The sequence below is a fragment of the Ursus americanus genome, chromosome 5 (genome assembly GCF_024610735.1).
Source record: "Ursus americanus isolate L20-20 chromosome 5, mUrsAme1.1.p, whole genome shotgun sequence".
In the NCBI taxonomy this organism is placed as follows: Eukaryota; Metazoa; Chordata; class Mammalia; order Carnivora; family Ursidae; genus Ursus; species Ursus americanus.
In genome coordinates this window covers 74989741-75008169 of record NC_142131.1, presented here as the reverse complement: position 1 = coordinate 75008169, position 18429 = coordinate 74989741, and the positions used below count along the sequence as shown (strand labels likewise).

The window sequence follows — 18429 nt, the reverse complement described above, 5'->3', positions numbered from 1 at the left end:
CAAACGAAATAGTGTAGGGGAGACAGAAAGCCGGATCAAACTAGATTTGTAGAATCAAAGGGGCAATTTTCTGCTCTTGGCAGTGGGCTGGTCGTCGCTCTCCTTTCAGGAGTCTCAATCTGCTCTTTCTGGGCTAGGCCTTCTTTGGACCGAAGATGACGGCGAACTTGGCAATCCCAGTCATCTTTCTTATTCAGTCTCAAAAGGAGCGTTCAGCGAGGCTAATTTTATAAATCAAAGAGGTAGATGAAAATACAGTAAGTACACGGCAAGTAGTCGGTTCCTTTCTAATTTTCATGTCCTCTAGAAAGACGCCTCCCTGAGTCGGCCAGTCCATTGAATGTCATGTGATTTTACTTTCTCCAGAAAAACCTATGGCTATCCCTAACTGAAGAGGCAAATGGCCTTTTACATAGAGGTAGGTCTGAAGACTCTGGGCACAGTCATGGCTATCCCGCATGTCAAGGCTCATCCTGGCTGCTGGCGGAGCGCTTAGAACGTTCTGTACCATATCACGGTCAATGTAGTAGCCGCCGATTTGTGAATGGCCTTTGCTTTGTGTTCGGTGGGTCTCTGCCTAAACGCAGTCCTAATCATGCAGTATGCTCTTACTATGGTTTCTAGCTGCAGGATGTGCTGACTTTGGTTGAATCATTCCTCAGATCCTGCCCTGGGTCACGCTAGGTGGCTCCCTTAAGGGACCTGTTCTCACTGGCCATACTCCAGAGACTGATGTTAATTCTCCAGCAGCACAAAACCATGCATTAAGAAATAGAGTTTACTGGGGCCCCTGGGTAGCTCAGTTGGGTAAGCAGCCGACTCTTGATGTTGGCTCAGGTCATGATTCCAGGGTTGTGGGATCGAGCCCTGCATCGGGCTCCATGCTCAGCATGGAGTCTCCTGGTCTCTCTGCTTCTGCTCCACCCCCCTCAAATAAAATCTTAAGAAATAAAAAGGAAACCGACTTCACTGAGGACAGGAGGAACTGAGGAAGCCATGAAGTAGCAAGAGAAGGGTTCCCCCCCTCCACTAGCTCCCTGCCATCTTCCCACCATCCCAGGATGCTTTGCTGAGGTAGTTGGTGTCCCTGACCTTCTCATTCTGTTGTTTCGGTGCATGTGTGACTTTGTCAGCAGGGCATACACAGAGATGTAGGTGCTAACTCATCCTAGCTAAGTCATTGTAACCAAGGCCAGGTGGGGACCCGGGGTCGCGTTTAGACACTTCTGATAATCGCTTGTCGTACTGCCAGCCCTCAGATAGCGAATACCACAAGGCACTCATCCTCAGTTTCTTCAGCCGGCCAAAAAGGTGTCTTTCCGCCTCCCTAATTATATTGCCTTAGCCCTACCCAAAATTCATGCCTGTCCTCATCATTCCTTACTTAGAATGTTCCAGTAGCCTTGCAACCCGTCTTTCTGCCTGTGTTTCTTCTCCTGGATTACTCGCTAAATGCTTTTTTCTGTAGCCTAAATTTCTCTAAGGATTCTCCTCTCCATGGATACTAGTAGTATCCACCCCTGAATGCCTTTGGCACATGATACCCATCTCCTAGTGCAGAATGCCTAGCCCCCTGCCAAGTCTAGCTCCCGGAGGAATCTGGAAGCTCCAGAAGGTCTGCTCCCCCAGCCCCTGATGCTGTTCTGTCCTGCTCCTTGGGGCGCCGTGGTTTCTCCTGCCACTCTGCTGGGCACCGTCTTTCTCTGCAGTGGTTTGCAACAGAGAAGGGAAAGCTGTCTGACCCCTGTGGGTCCTGTTCTCTTAGACGGCTGTGTTCATATTCCTCCATTCTCACCTAAGGAGCGGCCATGTGTCAGGCTGATCGTGCCCAGACAAGCATGTCGTGGCATGAGTTCTGTCCCAAGGTGCTCCTTACCAACACTCCACCCCACTCCCCATCGTAAACACACCCACATGCACACACTCCTCTGATGGAATGTTCCACACATTTTCCATGTGTGCCCCCAGACTAGTTTCGAACTCCCAGCAATGCCCAGGCTCCACATAGGTGTTCATTCCATTTCAGAAAGTTGGATTGTGTAACCTTCCTATTTCAATTATGTACACCGTGACCGAGTTCTCAGAGTGGCCCCTGAGATCCCGTGCAAAGCTCTCTTTCTTGCCTTATTTCCTCCCACCCTGGAAGCCCCCGTCCTCTAGATAACAATCTCATGGGTACCTTCCTTAATATGATTCTCACCCCTCCGAGCCTCTACAAAGCCTGTCCCCTTTCTTGGAGCAGACTGCCCTCAATCTGTCTCTTTGACAGATGTTTACTCAACCATCTAGGTACAGTTCCAAACTCACTTCTCTGTGAAGTGTTCTCTGATGGCTGTGGTTGCTTCCTCTCCCGTGGCTCCCGTGGGCACTCGCCCACACTGGAGGACTTGCCATTTGTGTGTTTGTTACCTGCAAGCAGAATCTTTCTCCCACAGTACACTGTCCTTCCCTTCCGGATGGGAAGACCTTGACTCACTCAGTTTTACATCTCAGTGGAGGGCAGAGAAAATCAGCAGGTGCTCGGTGCTCGGTGTTTATGAAAGGGTGGCGGAGCGTGAGAAGACCAGCTCGCCGTGATACCCACGTCTCCACGTACAAAGCACACCCACCTTATCATCGTGAATTTACTTCCCGTGAAGTTTTTTTTGCTTCTCTGGAGGATTGTTCGTTCTCTTTCCATTACTGGCTGAAGGGCTGCAGAGCCAACAGGGAGCTGGATGGCTCTGCTTAGAACTGTCAAAGGGGCAGTTCTCTTTCTGGTTGTAGGTTGATGATAAACATGGTGAATTCCAAAGTGTGGGGAAAAAGCAAAGGTAGGCTTGGGAGGAAGGAAATAGAAACGAAAAATGAATAAAGGATCACTTTTGGGAGGGGAAAAAGTGCTAGGAGAGCTTACGGTTTGGAGACACAGAGAGAGAGAGAGTAGTGGGTGGGCTGGAAGGGGATGAAGTGGGGGGTGCTGGGTGACAGAACTGAGCTGCTCTGCACAATTCTGCTGTCCCCTCTCAGTCTGAGGAAGGCAGTGCGGCACGGGGCGAGGCTCACTAGCAATGAATGAATCAGCCACTTGAAGGCCGTGAAGACTTTTTGGTCTTATATTAATATTAGCAAAACATCAGGAAACAAAGAAGCCCCATTAATTTGAATCCCACTAGTGTAGAATTTGTGGTCTTTTAAGGGGCGGTGATAAAATGTAGCTTTCTGCTCTATACAGAATTTACTATGTAAATTTATATTATAAATAATTAATCTACTTAAGAAAATCAACTGCTTTCGAGTACCCTCAAGGACTTTAGAGGCACTGATTACATAAAAACAATGATTAATCTCCTTCTTCAACAGTGAGCAAGTACGTTCTCTATAAACATCTATCAGCCGACAGTTGGTTAACACATTTTAAATTATAGATGTGTCTGTAACAGGACTGCATTCCTTGCAAGGTATTCAAATTTTTCTCCAAACATAGAATGATCTTCTACTCGGAGAACATCTCTTGGTTGATTTAGCCCATTCGGTGTTGAACACCTGTTGGATTCAAGGTCTTGTGCTACCAGTTGGGGCTATAAGAGAGCCAAACTCAGATCTTTTCACAGGTTACTGAGAATATAGCAGAGAGTTTTAATGTATGCAAAAATACCTACAATACAAAAGCTGAACACGGAAAGTTCCACCAGTGAGAGGTATGTAGGAGCTCTTTGGGAGCTTATAGGAGGCAAAGGTTTTATTCATTCACTCATTTCATTTGCTTATTCTCATCATTCTGGGGTTTTGCATTTCAGGGGCCATGCCGACGAAAAGTATAAGCTAGTCTGTACTCTCATGGAGTTCACAGTCTGGAGCAGGGGTGAGTAGATGAGACAGAAACATGTGACAGAGACAGACTGATAATGACTTAGTGCAGAAAGGGGTTGATCTACTGCCTGAACTAGGTGGGCCAGTCTCTTCAGCAGCAAGATAGACAGACAGATGAATAGATAGATAGAAGTTTAACTGGCGGAGGATAAAAGGTTTCCTCCAATTCCCCCAACCCCTGCAAGGAACAAAAGCCAAGCGAAGGGCAATTCCATAGAAGATTCCAGAAAATTGTTGTCATTGGAAAGGCTAAGTGATAAGGCAATGAGTAGAGCAGTGATTTAACAAAGCTGGAGAGAGATCATGAAATGGCTTAATTGTTATGATAAGGAGTGTGTCTTTTGCTTTGGGTTGTCACTCAACCAGATCCGAGAACAGTAGGATCTGAGGTGGTGCTGGGCTCCTGTCCAGCTACCCCACAGTGACAGAACTGTCTGTACCCAGCAAGCCATGAACACAAGTCATTTATTACCACACTTGCTTGAGTAACCACTCACCCACCCATCGTTGGCTGTGGGGGTAAGGCCATTCGCTGAAAACCACAGAGGGGGCACCTCTTAGTTTCTCAACTGCTTTGATAGATTGAAGTAAACATTCACAGAATCCAAAGAACCATTCTTTTTCATAGTTCCCTTGGCTCACCAGATATTATTCCTTCCGGCCTGCTTTCCCTGGTGTGTGAGCACAAATATGGACTGGGAAGGGGTACTGTCCATGTCAGAGTCACTTATTGCCTCTGTGGGGAAATCCATTTCTCCCTGCGCCCGTTTATCCAGCCCCTGGCCTCGCCTCACAACAATACCAGCCTCGTTAACCTTAGTGGGTGCTCTTACGTGTAAAAATTCACGTGTGTTTGGCAACACATGGCGGTCGCGTCTTGTGAAAGTTTACAGTCAGGAAGAAGAAATGCTGGTGTGCGTGAGAATAGAGAGAAACCCTGGGGAAGAAGTGGAACAGCTGTCTATTTTAAACAAAGTGAGGAGAAGGAAGAGGGGCAAGGGGGATGGGAGGATAAAGCATGGCAGGGACACGTGGCAAGCCTGCCGCCCAGGGAAAAACGGAATAAGGTTGGAACAGACAAAAGAGCAACAAGAGGGGAAAAGATGAATGTGTAGAACACCAGGGAGGTTTCTTTACCCTTCTGCCTGCTTCTGCCCTGTGTTCTGCCTTTCATCCCCGCATGCTTTCGCTTGTTACTTATATTGAAGGTTATCGTCAACCAGTCCTTCTTTTCCAAAATAATGTTTCTTCTGAAGGTGGTCGGTGCTGAGATTCTTTGCTCCCTTGGGCAGCCTGTTCTATTCCAGCGAAGTCTATGTGATTTGCGCTGCGTGTCATGGAGGCTGGGTGGCACAGGTGCTGGCTTCCTACATTTTCCAGGCAAGTGACTTGATGAACAGAGTCACCAGCCGATGTAGCTCTAGATTTCTGTAGACGATATTTATTATTTTTGTTGGGAGGTTTCAGTAATGGAAAACATTTGGGAAGGTTCTTGGCTGCCTTCTGAACATGTCCATTTTACAGATGTAGTAGAGTTTCTTGGACATACAGGGCCTCCTAGTTCTGGAGATAGAAAGCTCTGTGTTGGATATATTCTTGCTGTAATCCTTTAATGCTCACCAGGTGCTCGGTAATTTGGGTACATATAAAAGCAAGTCCTTCCTTTATAGACTGCCCTGCAGCATGGAGTCCATGCATTTCTTGTGCCATTTTAATTTTCTGAGCTCGTTGGCTATTTATCAAGTCTAGAAAGGGTAAACTATGGAGCCAGTTAAGTTTGGGGCAAAACCCAGCAGGATAATTTATTAATCTACTCACTTGTGTTTTGTGTTTTTCTGCTGCATAAATGGCAAGAGTTATTTTTCTTTTTGCCACCCCAAGAACCATACCTTTCCAGTCCCATGCCTGCCCTTCCAAAAGCCACATGGATGTACATGTGTCCATCACATTGGGTTGCCATAAGCATTCTGTTGCATCAACTAATCTCAGTTGCATATATGCAAGTGGGAAAATAATCTCTTATTTGCAGAATGCATCTATCAGAACCCACCTAGCACCACTGCTCCCCAAGGCTTAGGGAAGCAGAATCTCTTTCCCAAATGTGGAAGCAGTTTTACCTGTGAATTCCCTCCAGCACAAGCCTCCTTCAGTTTCCTTATACTCTCCAAATAGCCTGTCGGCGGAGTAATCCCCTGGGTGTTTTGCAGCCTCTGGTTTTGGCTCTGTTAACTGAAACCAATTGTAAGCACCTTAAACTTTGGAACCTAGACTCAGAACATAGGCTTCTTAGAATAGGGGGAAGATGAAACATCTCTCTTTAATTTCTGTAGCAGAAACAACCAAACATAAATATCTCAGTACAGTATCTTGACACAAAAAGAAAGAGGAAAGTAGTAGAAGAAAGGTTCTACATAAATTATATAAGGAACCATGTGCATAAACTATAAAGCTATATAAATATACAACTGTATATAAATATTGAACAATGAATAGTAATAAACTACACGTCCATACAATTACATGAATGAATCTTAAAACTATAATAAAACCTTTTTCTTTAATCAAAAAGCATAAAATAGGGACTGACTAAATGGCTCAGCACCATGCTAGGCACCATGAAAGATTAAAAAAAAAAAACAGTAATAACAACCTTGAAGATATGAACTCTGCACAATTGGTGGAAATGAGATGGACAAATATGAAAATTACTAGGAGATGATATATAATAGCCTATCAGGGGTATGAAGTATGTTCCACGCAGTGGGTCAGAGTTGTGTGAGGAAACTCCAGGAGGTGAGCTTTTTAAATTCATTCAAGAAAGGAAATGATAAAGTGATAAATCTGAAAGCTTTTTCTCCAGGATCAGGAATAAGGCAGGAATGTCCACTCTTGCCACTTATATTCAACATAGTACTCGAAGTTGTAGCCAGAGCAATTAGGCAAGAAAAAGAAATTTATTTCTTCTAAGGCATCGAAATTGGTAAGGAAGAAGTAAAACTGTCACGATTTGCAGATGACACATTATATATAGAAAACCCTAAAGATCCCATCAAAAAACTGTTAGAACTCATAAACAAGTTCAGTGAAGTTGGAGGATACAAAATCTACACACAGAAATCTGTGGGATTTCTCTACCCTAACACCAAACTATCAGAAGGAGAAGTTGAAAAAAAATCCCATTTACAATTGCATCAAGAAGAATGAAATATACCCAGGAATAAATTGAAGAAGGAGGTGAAAGAACTATATATTGAAAACTACAAGACATTAATCAATGAAATTAAAGAAGATGCAAATAAATAGAAAGGTATCCCATGAAGTGGAAGAATCAATATTGTTAAAGTGTTTATACTACCCAAAGCAACCTACAGATTCAACATAATCCCTATCAAAATTTCAGTAGTATTTTTCACAGAACTAGAACAGACATTCCTAAAATTTGCATGGAATCACAAAAGACCCTGAATGGCCAAAGCAATCTTGAGAAAGAAGATCAAAATCAGAGGCATCATGTTCCCTGACTTGAAACTATATTATAAAGCTATAGTGATTAAGACAGTATGGTATTGGCATAAAAACAGACTCAGTGGAACAGAACAGAGCCCAGGAATAAACCCACCCATATATGGCCAATTAATTTACAACAAAGTAGCCAAGAACATACAATGAGGAAAGGACAGTGTCTTTAATAAATTGTGTTGGGAAAATTGGACAGCCACACTTAACACAATGAAACTGGATCAGTATCTTACACCATACTCAAAAATTAACTCAAAATGGATTAAACACTTGAATGTAAAATCTGAAACCATAAAACTCTGAGAAGAAAACCTAGGCATCATGTTAACTTAGGTCTCCTTGACATAGTTCTCAGGGATGAATTTTTGAATCTGACACCAAAAATGAAAGTAACAAAAGCCAATTAAGTAGGTAGGACTAAATCAAGCTAAAAATCTTCTGTAAAGCAGAGGGAAACTTCAACAAAAAGAAAAGACAACCTACTGAATGGAAGAAAATAATTGCAAGTCATATATCTGAGAAGGAGCCAATATCTTAAATATATAATTCAGTCGCATACAATTCAATAGCAAAAAAATCAAACAATCCAATTTACAAATGGGCAGATTAGAATAAATATTTTTCTGAAGAAGATGTACAAGTGGTGGGCAACAGACATGAAAGTTCGCTCAACATCACTCAGCATCAGGAAAATGCAAATGAAAACCACAAGGGTGTATCACCTCACACCGGTCAGAATGGCTGGAATCAAGACAAGACATAAGAAATGTTGGCAAGGGTGTGGAGAATAGGGAACCCTTGTCCACTGCTGGGGGGAATGGAAATTGATGCAACCACTGTGGAAAACAGTATGGGGGTTCCTCAAAACATTAAAAGTAGAACTGATCCAGCAATTCCACTTCAGGGTATTTATCCAAAGAAAACAAAAACACTAATTTGAAAAGATATATGCACCCCCATATTCATTATAGCATTATTTACAATAGCCAAGATATGAAAACAACAGAAGTATCCATCAGTAGATGAATGGATAAAGAAATCGTGGTGTGTATGGACATATATATACATGACATAAAGAAGAAAGAAATGTTTCCATTTGCAACAACATGGATGGATCTGGAGAGTATAATGATTCCACTCATATGTGGAATTTAAGAAACAAAACAAATGGGCAAAGAAAAAAAGAGACAAACCAAATAACAGACGCTTAACTAGAGGGAACAAACTGATGGTTTCCAGAGGGGAGGTGGGTGGGGGATGGGTGAAATAGTTGATGGGGATCAAGGAGGGCGCTTGCTCTGATGAGCAGTGGGTGTTGTCTGGAAGTGTGAATTACTATATTGTACACCTGAAACTAATATAACACTGTGTGTTAATTATACTTGATGTTTAAGAAAATAAATAAAAATTTTAAAAAACTTAATTGATAAAAATGATTAAAAGTCGGCCCTAGAAGACATTCTAAAGTGACTGTTTGTTGTAGTTTGAGGCTGGGGGGTAGTGCTAATTGCCTTTAAGTATATGAGTAAGAATGATCCATTCACCAAATTTTGCAAAGTGCTTAGTGAAAGCAAATGTATTTAAAGTAATCACATAAAAGAACCATTAAACAGACAAGAACATTTGGGAACCATTGGAATATGTGGCCTTCGTTATCTTCAAGAAGAGCATAGGAAATCATTATAAATGTATGTACGTATATGTATGTATGTATGATCTGCTCCGGAGAGCAGAAAAGTGAGGTGATATCTAGGTTCTTTTAAAAGCCATGTTATGAATTCTTACTCATTAAGGAATTGGATAATGTATCTGAAATGCCAACCCGAATTCCTGTAATAGAAAGAGTACTCAAATAATATTAGTCATCTTGTCACCAGCTCTAGATATGAATCCATTCATTCCAAAATTTATGTGTATGCACTGTCCTAGCTTCTAGGGATGAATCATTGAACAAGACATTGTACCAGCACTCCTTGCATTAGTGAAGGAGACATATTGAAAAAAGTAAACATATGGATAAAATACTTACAATTTGTTAGTTGTGGGGAAACCAGATAAGGAAGAGAAACATAGAATGTATGAGAGGGGAGTGGGAACAGCTACTTCAGAAAGATCTTTAATTCCTTTACAAATAATATGATCTGAGTTTTGGAGTTTTGTAAAAACCCCTTGCCTCCTGTATAACATGAACAGATCTGACAAGGGCAAGGGTCCTTAAGACGCTGTTCTAGAGATCGAGGCGAGAGGATGGCCGTCAGAACCACGGTGAGAGGTCTGAGATGGGTTTTGGAGACGGTATTGACAGGATCTGCTGAAATTTGGACGGAAGGGAGAGAGTTGAGGGAAGGAGTTTTACCCCACGGGCAAGAGGGTGCCATAAACACAGATGAGAAATTACGAGGTGGAAAAAGTCTATGAGGGATGTGGGATGAGTAACTGAGTATTGGGCCCTGCTGGGGCTGTGGTACCTAGAAGACGTTCTAGTTGTGTTATCAAAATAGAAGAAAGGTGTCCTGTGGATTTAGAGAAGAGAACATGTGCATAGTTATTTATGAAACGCTTGTCGACATATGAAAAACTGAACATGATCTATTTAAGGACCAAGACAACGCAGAGTTAACCTTTCCCAGAAATGATCAGGAAGGGTTTCTTGTCTTGCATGCTCTATGACCATGTAGGTAGGGCTTTCTGCACGAATATACAAAGTTCGAGACTATAGCCAGAGCTCACCTTACTGCCAGTGGCAAGGCTGGCTGATCTGTGATAATTTCAAGTAGCTCTTGGTGAATGACCATAGTCAATGGTGTTTTCATCCTGGAAAAAAACATTATTCTGCTCTTTGCTTGTGTTGAATTTTAACATGCAGAGCCCAGCATGAATTCATAACTTCAGTCCAACTCGATTTCTTTCTGGGACAAATAAGCTCACATATTAAAAGTTTTATTTGACATTTGGCTTGCCTTCAGTTATTAGACAGAAAAATTAACGAAATCTCCAAGTCTGAATTGTACCTCGGATCAAGTCGGTCACTGGGAATGGAAGATTAGATGTATTGAATTTGTAGCAGCTGAAGAGACTGGTTATGTTTTCCTTTGTCTCAAAGGCTTTCAGGTCATTTCCTTGAGCAAAATCAACCAGATAAGCACTTTGGATATCTTTCGAAGGACTTTTTATGAGTAGGGTTTTTTTTTTTTTTTTAAGGTTCGTTAAGCCAACATTGTAGTCACACATCCATATTTTAAATTTTTTCTTTCCTTTTTAGGTTTCATGCACAATTTGGTAGGTGAACACAAATTATTCAAGTGCTATTTCCATGTGAAACTCTAATACCAAAAACTGGTTGGAGCTGAAAGGACTTCCATGAATTAGTAATAAGCACAGGGAGGTGATGATAAAGTGTATCCAAACTGCCACCAATCTTTTCTAGATATGAATACATATCTAGGGACAAGGAAACATAATATTCTTGTTGTACAGGTAAAAGAGTTTGAATATTTCAGGTCATGTCTAATCTGTGTTCTAAAGGTCCTTTGGCACCTTAAGTAAGTACCAAAACTGGGTCATTCTCATGACATTCCAGAAAGGTAGGGACTGTCCTCACTGTTGACAGATGAAAATATTGACATTTGAGAAAGATTAAGTAGTCTGCCAAGGAAGTGGGTCGAGCAGGATTTCAATCCAGATCTTCCTTTCTCTACAGCTCTTCTGCCTTCTCTGCATCATGGTATTGAGGAGATCAGGTGTCAGAATCAGCCCATAGAATTGGATATAACCCACGGGGAGAATGAAGAATGGTACTACAGCGAGAGCTTTGGAAAGCCCAGCATTTTTTCTGGGTTTGGGATTTCCTTGTAGGAGTGGGAGCTGGAAGCTCCCTGTCCCCAGCACCAATTGGTGACCCCAGCAGCCTGAGACAGCACTTTCACAGGGTTTGAAGGTAAGGGGGGGAGGTGGCTAGTGAGATGGGAGGCACCTGTTGATTCCCAGTGTACCCTTTCATAGAAGTTACTGAAGAAGTTATTCTAGAAAAATGAGAGAGAAAACCCAGAAAGAAGAAACCATGAGTTCCAAGACGTATGAAGGACCTTGCTGGCCTTGGGCCATTCAAGAACTTGGGGACTTATGGAGTGAGTTCTTGGTGGCAGCCCCTGCTGTTGCTTGGCCTGAATTCGGAGGTGGGCAACTCCACTTGTGGTTCTTTTCTGCCAAACCCAGGTAAGGAGAATCATCACCAAGTTTCTCTAAGCGACAGGACCTGGTGTGGTTCCTCACAGTCACCTAGATAGCTAACTCTTGCAGAGGTCTTGCTACTGTAGTACTGTCTTTGAGAAGGCTGAGGTCTTGCCCTCTTGGAAAACTTGTGACTTGGGCTCCCTTCCCAGGTGTGTCATTTCTGGTTAGCTCCAACCATTACACCCTTGGTCAGAACATGCCGTTTCAGTCTTCATGGTCCTGGCCCCAGGTTGCAAAATGGTATTGTTAGGTGAACCCTGAGCAGTGAACACGCCTCACGTACTGCTTTGTATTTAGAAAAAATGTTAAGCTGCAAATATTGAGAAACTGAGAGGGTTAATGTAAGATGTTGGATTTGTACTTATCTTAAACACTCAGGAAATCTGGCAATATTGGGCCTCCAGACCTTGGGGGCAACAGCTAGCTCGAGATGAGTTGGGTCAGCTTCCCTCAGGTGGGATGGATGCTTCTCAGTTACCATGACTACCTGCTGTCTCCCAATGTCACCCTTGCCATGTCCCACCCAAAGGGATTTACTCATTTGTTTCAGGCTGGGCTCCTGTAGGTATCTGAGTTTATAGCCTCTACCCAGACCTTCGAACCACAAAGCCCAGTTTATTAGTCTCCGCCTGCTGGGTAAGGAAAGTCCCAGTTTGGGATATGAAGATTCCGCTTTTTGAAAAGGTTGAGAGAAGAGGGAAAACAACATGCAAGTTAATTGTTCCCTAATTCTGCCACGTAACAATGGGAAACACTTTGCTTAGAAAAGATGGAACGTGGGCCTATGGATCCATGACTCAATCAGGATTTGAATTCAGGACTTTTTGCCTCCACGTCCAAATGTATTTCCTTACACACTGAACATGAGCATTATGAAATAAACCAGAAGTTAACATTTTTCCCCCAAAAGAGATTTTATTGATTCTATCTCTACTTCACCTCAGAGAAATTCAAATGATCACTTGCCCAAAGATTGAGCAGATTGTCATTGCTTAATTGTGTTCTATTTAGGTTTTTCTAACTTCTTACTTGCAAACCAAATTATAATGTATTGTACAAATATTTTCATTATTTGTAGCCAATTGATTATGTGCCAGATGTCTGGGATCTGAAGACTGCTGTAATATATATATATATATATGTATATGTATATGTATATGCTGTGATGTATGTTATCTATATAATATCTATTATCTGTACCACGAACACACACACATTTCCCTTGGTTGACGTTTCTTTCCCAAGCAGGTGTCTTCCATTAAAATGATCAATAGCTCGAATATAACCAGATGTCTATTAAAAGCTATAGCATTAGCCAGAGATTTTACTCATTAAAAACTAATGACAAAGATTTATAGACTTTTCTGTTGTTAGGTTTGGTTTTATGGCCAAATTGTAGGAGTTTTAAGATCTTCTAGTATTTTCAATTTTATTTGATAATGACACAAATCTGCTGTTTGTTAAAATAAGGCATAAGCAAAACTGAAAAGTTCATACTATTAAAAAATCTATGTATCCCCGGAATTGCATTTGAGAAATTGCAAAACTTAAAAGTTCATACTATTAAAAAATCTATGTATCCCCGGAATTGCATTTGAGAAATTGAGAAATTTGAGAAAGCCAGTCCTTTTAATCATTTCACGAAACAGTGTATTGAAACGTCTCCTTAGGCAAGATGCTGTGAGGGTGATCATAAAAAGTAAATTAAATAGATTCTCTTAGAGCTTACATTTTAAAGGCATCCATGAATCGAGACAAAGGCACAGAATATCAAGAATTATAGAAGTATCAAATGTCATGCAAATCATGTGGTGTGTGTGTGAGGAGGTAGGTGTGGGGTGATCCTTGTTTGGGTGGAGATGATCATATTCATGTACATGAAAGATTCCTTCCAGAAAGATTCCTTCGCAGCTAGCAGTCACACCAACCTAAGGGACCTAAAAATAGGTTCTCCACAGTAAAGCCTTAACAAACTCCCAACTACAGTGAGTTCTCGGAATGCTAGAATTATTTGTGGAAAATTGACATTCTAAGATAAAGGTTACAGTACTAGCATTTTTATTTTAGTAATTTTGGAGATAATTCTAAAATGAGTGCTATGCTTTCCTGTTTTATTACAGAGGCTATGGTGTGCATAATTTAAAGTTTTCTTGATCATGCAAGATCATCATCTGTGATGGTAAATTTTGTGTGTCAGCTGTCAGGATGGTTGGCCAAACATTATTCTGGATGTGTCTGTGAGGGTGTTTGTGGATGAAATTCACATTTGAAGTGGTAGTCTGAATAAAGCAGACTGCCCTCCCTGATGTGGGTGGGCCTCATCCAATCAGTTGAAGGCCTGAATAAGAACAAGGCTAAGTGAGAACTTCTCCTGCCAGACTTCCTTAAGCTGGTACATCAGTCTTTTCCTGCCCCTGGATGCCAACTGAAATATTGACTCTTTTTAGGTCTCAAGCTTCCTGGCTCTTGGAATAGAACTTACACCATCAGCCCTTCTGGGTCTCTAGCTTGCTGACTAATGATCTTGGGACTTCTCAGCCTCCATAATTGTATGAGCCAATTCCTTATAATGAACTCCGTGTGTGTGTGTGTGTGTGTGTGTGTATGTGTGTGTGTGTGCGCGCGCGTGTGTGCACGCGTCTTGTTCTTTTTCTCTGGAGAACCCCAACTAATACACCATCAGAACACATATTAGCATCATTTAGAATTCAAGGGTGACGTGAGGGATTATTTGAGTATAAAAGACCACTTATCACATGCCGTGTTTTTTTAAGTTCTCACATTGTATGAGTCTGAATGTATGCTGCTTTGTTTATAAATTCACCATGAGGTCGTTTTTCAAGAAATCAATTGTTATTTCTCCTGTTCTTGCTGTTTTCACTTGATCAGACTCAATACATCTTTCCATAGTCTTTCTTTTAAAAGATTTTATTTGTGGGGCGCCTGGGTGGCACAGCGGTTAAGCGCCTGCCTTCGGCTCAGGGCGTGATCCCGGCGTTGTGGGATCGAGCCCCACGTCAGGCTCCTCTGCTGTAAGCCTGCTTCTCCCTCTCCCACTCCCCCTGCTTGTGTTCCCTCTCTCGCTGGCTGTCTCTATCTCTGTCAAATAAATAAATAAAATCTTTAAAAAAATAAAATAAAATAAAAGATTTTATTTGTTCATTTGAGAGAGAGAGAACACACAAGTAAGGAGAGGGGCAGAGCGAGAGGGAGAAGCAGACTCCCCCCTGAGCAGGGAGTCTGACATGGGGCTTGATCATGACCTGAGCTGAAAGCAGATGCCCAACCAACTGAGCCACCCAGGCACACCATCTTTCTTTATTCTTATTTTAAGATTTTGATACGTGGTGGGTCAGGAAATCAGACAATCAGGATTACTGGCAACCTGAAGGCTTGCTTATGGATAACCAGCCCAGGCTTTTGGACATTGACTTTTGACTCCTTAGGGCTATAGTTTGTTTTTAGTCTTTAGCTAAATTCTGGAAAGATGGGCTGCTTGGTTAAGAGGGGGCTATATAACTGAGTTCTTATGTGTGTTTGGTTATTGCAATATAATAATTAATACTGCCCCAGTTCTAAAAATATTAAAGCATAAATGTGCACAGGGAAAAATGAGTAAAAGGAAGCTTGAGGCCTGAATCCATCTTTCACCTGTGACTCAAATCAGTTTGGTAGGATTTGGAGGAAATGTCAGGTGCATCTGAGACCCTTGAGTTTTCCACAGAAGAGAATAAATACTGGGGTCGGTTGGTGCTGTGGACTGAATGTTTGTGTCCTCTCAAAATTCATATGTTGAAGACCTCATCCCCAGTCTGATGGTATTTGGAGAGGTGGGGGCTAATTGGAGAAAATTAGGTCACAAAAGTAGAGCCCTCATGAAAGGGATTGATGCCCATAACAGAAAAAAAAATGAGAGGATTTTTCTCTTTGCCATGTGAGCAAGAAGGTATCTCCAAACACAGGTCGTGCTCTCTCACCAGGAACCATATCAGCCAGCATCTTGATTTCTGACTTGCCAGTCTCCAGAAGTGTGAGAAATAAGTGTTCTCTTTTCTGCTTAAGCTCATCAGTCCTCAGCGTTGGTTATAGAAGCCTGAGCTGATTAAGACAAGTGGGGAACGTTAAAAATTGAGCTACCCTGGGGCGCCTGGGTAGCGCAGTCGTTAAGCATCTGCCTTCGGCTCAGGGCGTGATCCCGGCGTTCCGGGATCGAGTCCCACATCGGGCTCCTCCTCTGGGAGCGTGCTTCTTTCTCTCCCACTCCCCTGCTGTGTTCCCTCTCTCGCTGGCTGTCTCTCTGTCACATAAATAAATAAAATCTTAAAAAAAAAAAAAACTGAGCTACCCTATGATCCAGCAATTGCACTACTGGATGTTTACCCCAAAGATACAGACGTAGTGAAGAGAAGGGCCATGTGCACTCCAATGTTCATAGCAGCATTGTCCACAATAGCTAAATCATGGAAGGAGCTGAGATACCCTTCAACAGATGACTGGATTAAGAAGATGTGGTCCATATATACAATGGAATATTACTCAGCTATCAAAAAGAACGAGTTCTCAACATTTGCTGCAACATGGACGGCACTGGAGGAGATAATGCTAAGTGAAATAAGTCAAGCAGAGAAAGACAATTATCATATGGTATCTCTCATTTATGGAACATAAGAACTAGGAAGATCGGTAGGGGAAGAAAGGAATAAAGAAAGTGGGGGTAATCAGAAGGGGGAATGAAGCATGAGAGACTATGGACTCTGAGAAGCAAACTGGTGGCTCCAGAGGGGAGGGGGGGGGAATGGGATAGGCTGTTGATGAGTAGTAAGGAGGGCATGTATTGCATGGTGCACTGGGTGTTATACGCAACTAATGAAGCATCGAACTTTACATCAAAAACCAGGGATGTACTGTATGGTGACTAACATAATATAATAAAAAAATATTATGAAAAAAAAAGACAAGTGGGGAACGGAAAGAGGAACAGAGTAAGGGAGTCAGAGTGGCAGGGAGAAGGCTCATTACTCCAAAGTGGATGGACAAAGATTGAACTATCTTGGCTCCTTGGGGGCAAAGATGTGTGGTATGTGTGGGGAGTGGGGAGAGGAGGAGGGGAGTGGCTCCCCCTTGCAGATACCAGTGAATCACTATGGTATATATAATAGGTGTCCCACCTGCTTTCTGTATAAGGTGCTTTGAGGGGCTGTCAAATCACTCTGATGTCCCTTCCTAGTAATTCACTTAATACATTGACAAATAAAGAAACCACGCTGTGAATTGTGGGTGCTTGCATAGCCTCTAGGTTTTTCTTTTTTTCCTAAAGCAGCAACTTTTAATTTATGAAATTAATTCAACATTAACACTTATTGGGCTCCTTCCATGTACCAGATGCTGTGTCCTGGGAGATGACTCAGCATTTCGGGAAGCGCTGGTCTAGTGGGGACGGGGCTCAAGGAGGTTCGCGTGCCTAAGTGTTCTGTTTCTTCCTTTTTACTGTATTTTCGAAGTTGCGTTTATGATGTAAGCCTCACCCAGCAAGGAGTACCTGAAAGCTGCCCTTCATGGTCTCAGACACAACCACTCCTCAGCATTGACCACTACCATCCTGTGATCGCCTTCCTAGGAATTCATATAAATAGAAGCATGATTTTTTATACATGGGATCACACTTAGGAATTGTTCTGTCACTTGGTTTTGTTTAATGGCAAGTGTTGGTGATCGCCCCATTTCTTTACAAAGAAGTCTTTTTCATCCTTTTAAAAAATGTTACAGGGTGCTGTTTGGTGGGCATTTTTCCCCTACGGTATATCATGCTACAGGGAACACTGTTGTACATATATCTTTGTACATACATGCAAATCTTTTTAAAGAATAGATTCCTATTAGTGGATGCAAGTGAAAAGTTGCTTATTTAACATTTTGGTGGACGTTACCAAACTGATTTTCAGAGAGAGGAGGTTGGATGTGGGCTCAGGCCGTGAAACATGGAGTGCCAAATGCCCGACATGCCGATGCTGAAAATCTTCTCCTTCCTGGGTGCATTCAGCTTGCTCCAAGCTTCCCCCGTGAAAAGGTACTGGAATAGGGTTGTAGAGAATGATTACCTGTGGAGAAACCTGTGTCTGAAGAAATAGGGCTTCTAGAAGTTCTGCCAGTGTCTGGGCTCACAGACATGGAAGCAGTCCTTCCTCAAACAAGCAAAGCAGGGGTATCGGGTAGCATTGGCACAGCCAGAGGACTTTATCTTCAAAGAAGCAACCAGAAACCTCACACTCTTAGGACCTATGGCTTCTCTGTCAGGAAATCACCACACTGTGGGTGGTGTGGGTGGACTAGAGAAGTCTGTCATTTGTACGGTGCCATCAAACACATGCTTTATGCCTGGGACATAGGGGAGGGGAAACCAGTCACCACATCCCTGAGGACGTTCGAGCAGCCCAGTGGGACGTCCCCATGGCAAAGAACTCAAGTCTTCTGCCAACAGCCAACACCAGCTTGCAGTCATGTGAGTCAGCCATCTTGGAAAGTAATCTTCAGTCCTTCAGATTATTGCAGTCAACATTGCTGCAACCTCATGAGGAACCCTACACCAGAGGCACTCCATGAATCGACTCCTGCATTTTGGACCAACAGACGCCATGTGAGGTAAGTGTTTATTGCTTTGAGCTGCTATAGTGTTCCTTTGTAGCAATGGAGAACAGTTCTTAGCATGTGGAAGCAGGGTGCTGCCATAACAAAAATTTAAGATGCAGAAGCAGCTTTGGAACCAGGCCATGGGAAGAAGCTGGAAAAGCTCTGAGGAGTTTTGGACCTTGAAGAGAGACTGTTAGC

At 42.4% G+C, this 18429-nt stretch overlaps 1 long non-coding RNA gene across 4 annotated transcripts in view; it reads left to right on the top strand.

Moving 5' to 3' along the window:
* LOC123790457 (uncharacterized) overlaps positions 1-18429 on the top strand; it is a 295934-nt gene that overhangs the window by 261730 nt on the left and 15775 nt on the right. For 2 of the 4 annotated variants that reach the window (XR_015724609.1, XR_015724608.1), the window contains one exon: positions 11072-14171. The exons of the other annotated variants lie outside the window; for them this stretch is intronic. This is a non-coding gene — a long non-coding RNA (uncharacterized LOC123790457). Of the gene's footprint in view, positions 1-11071; positions 14172-18429 lie in introns of those variants that run through there. 4 annotated transcript variants of the gene reach the window in all.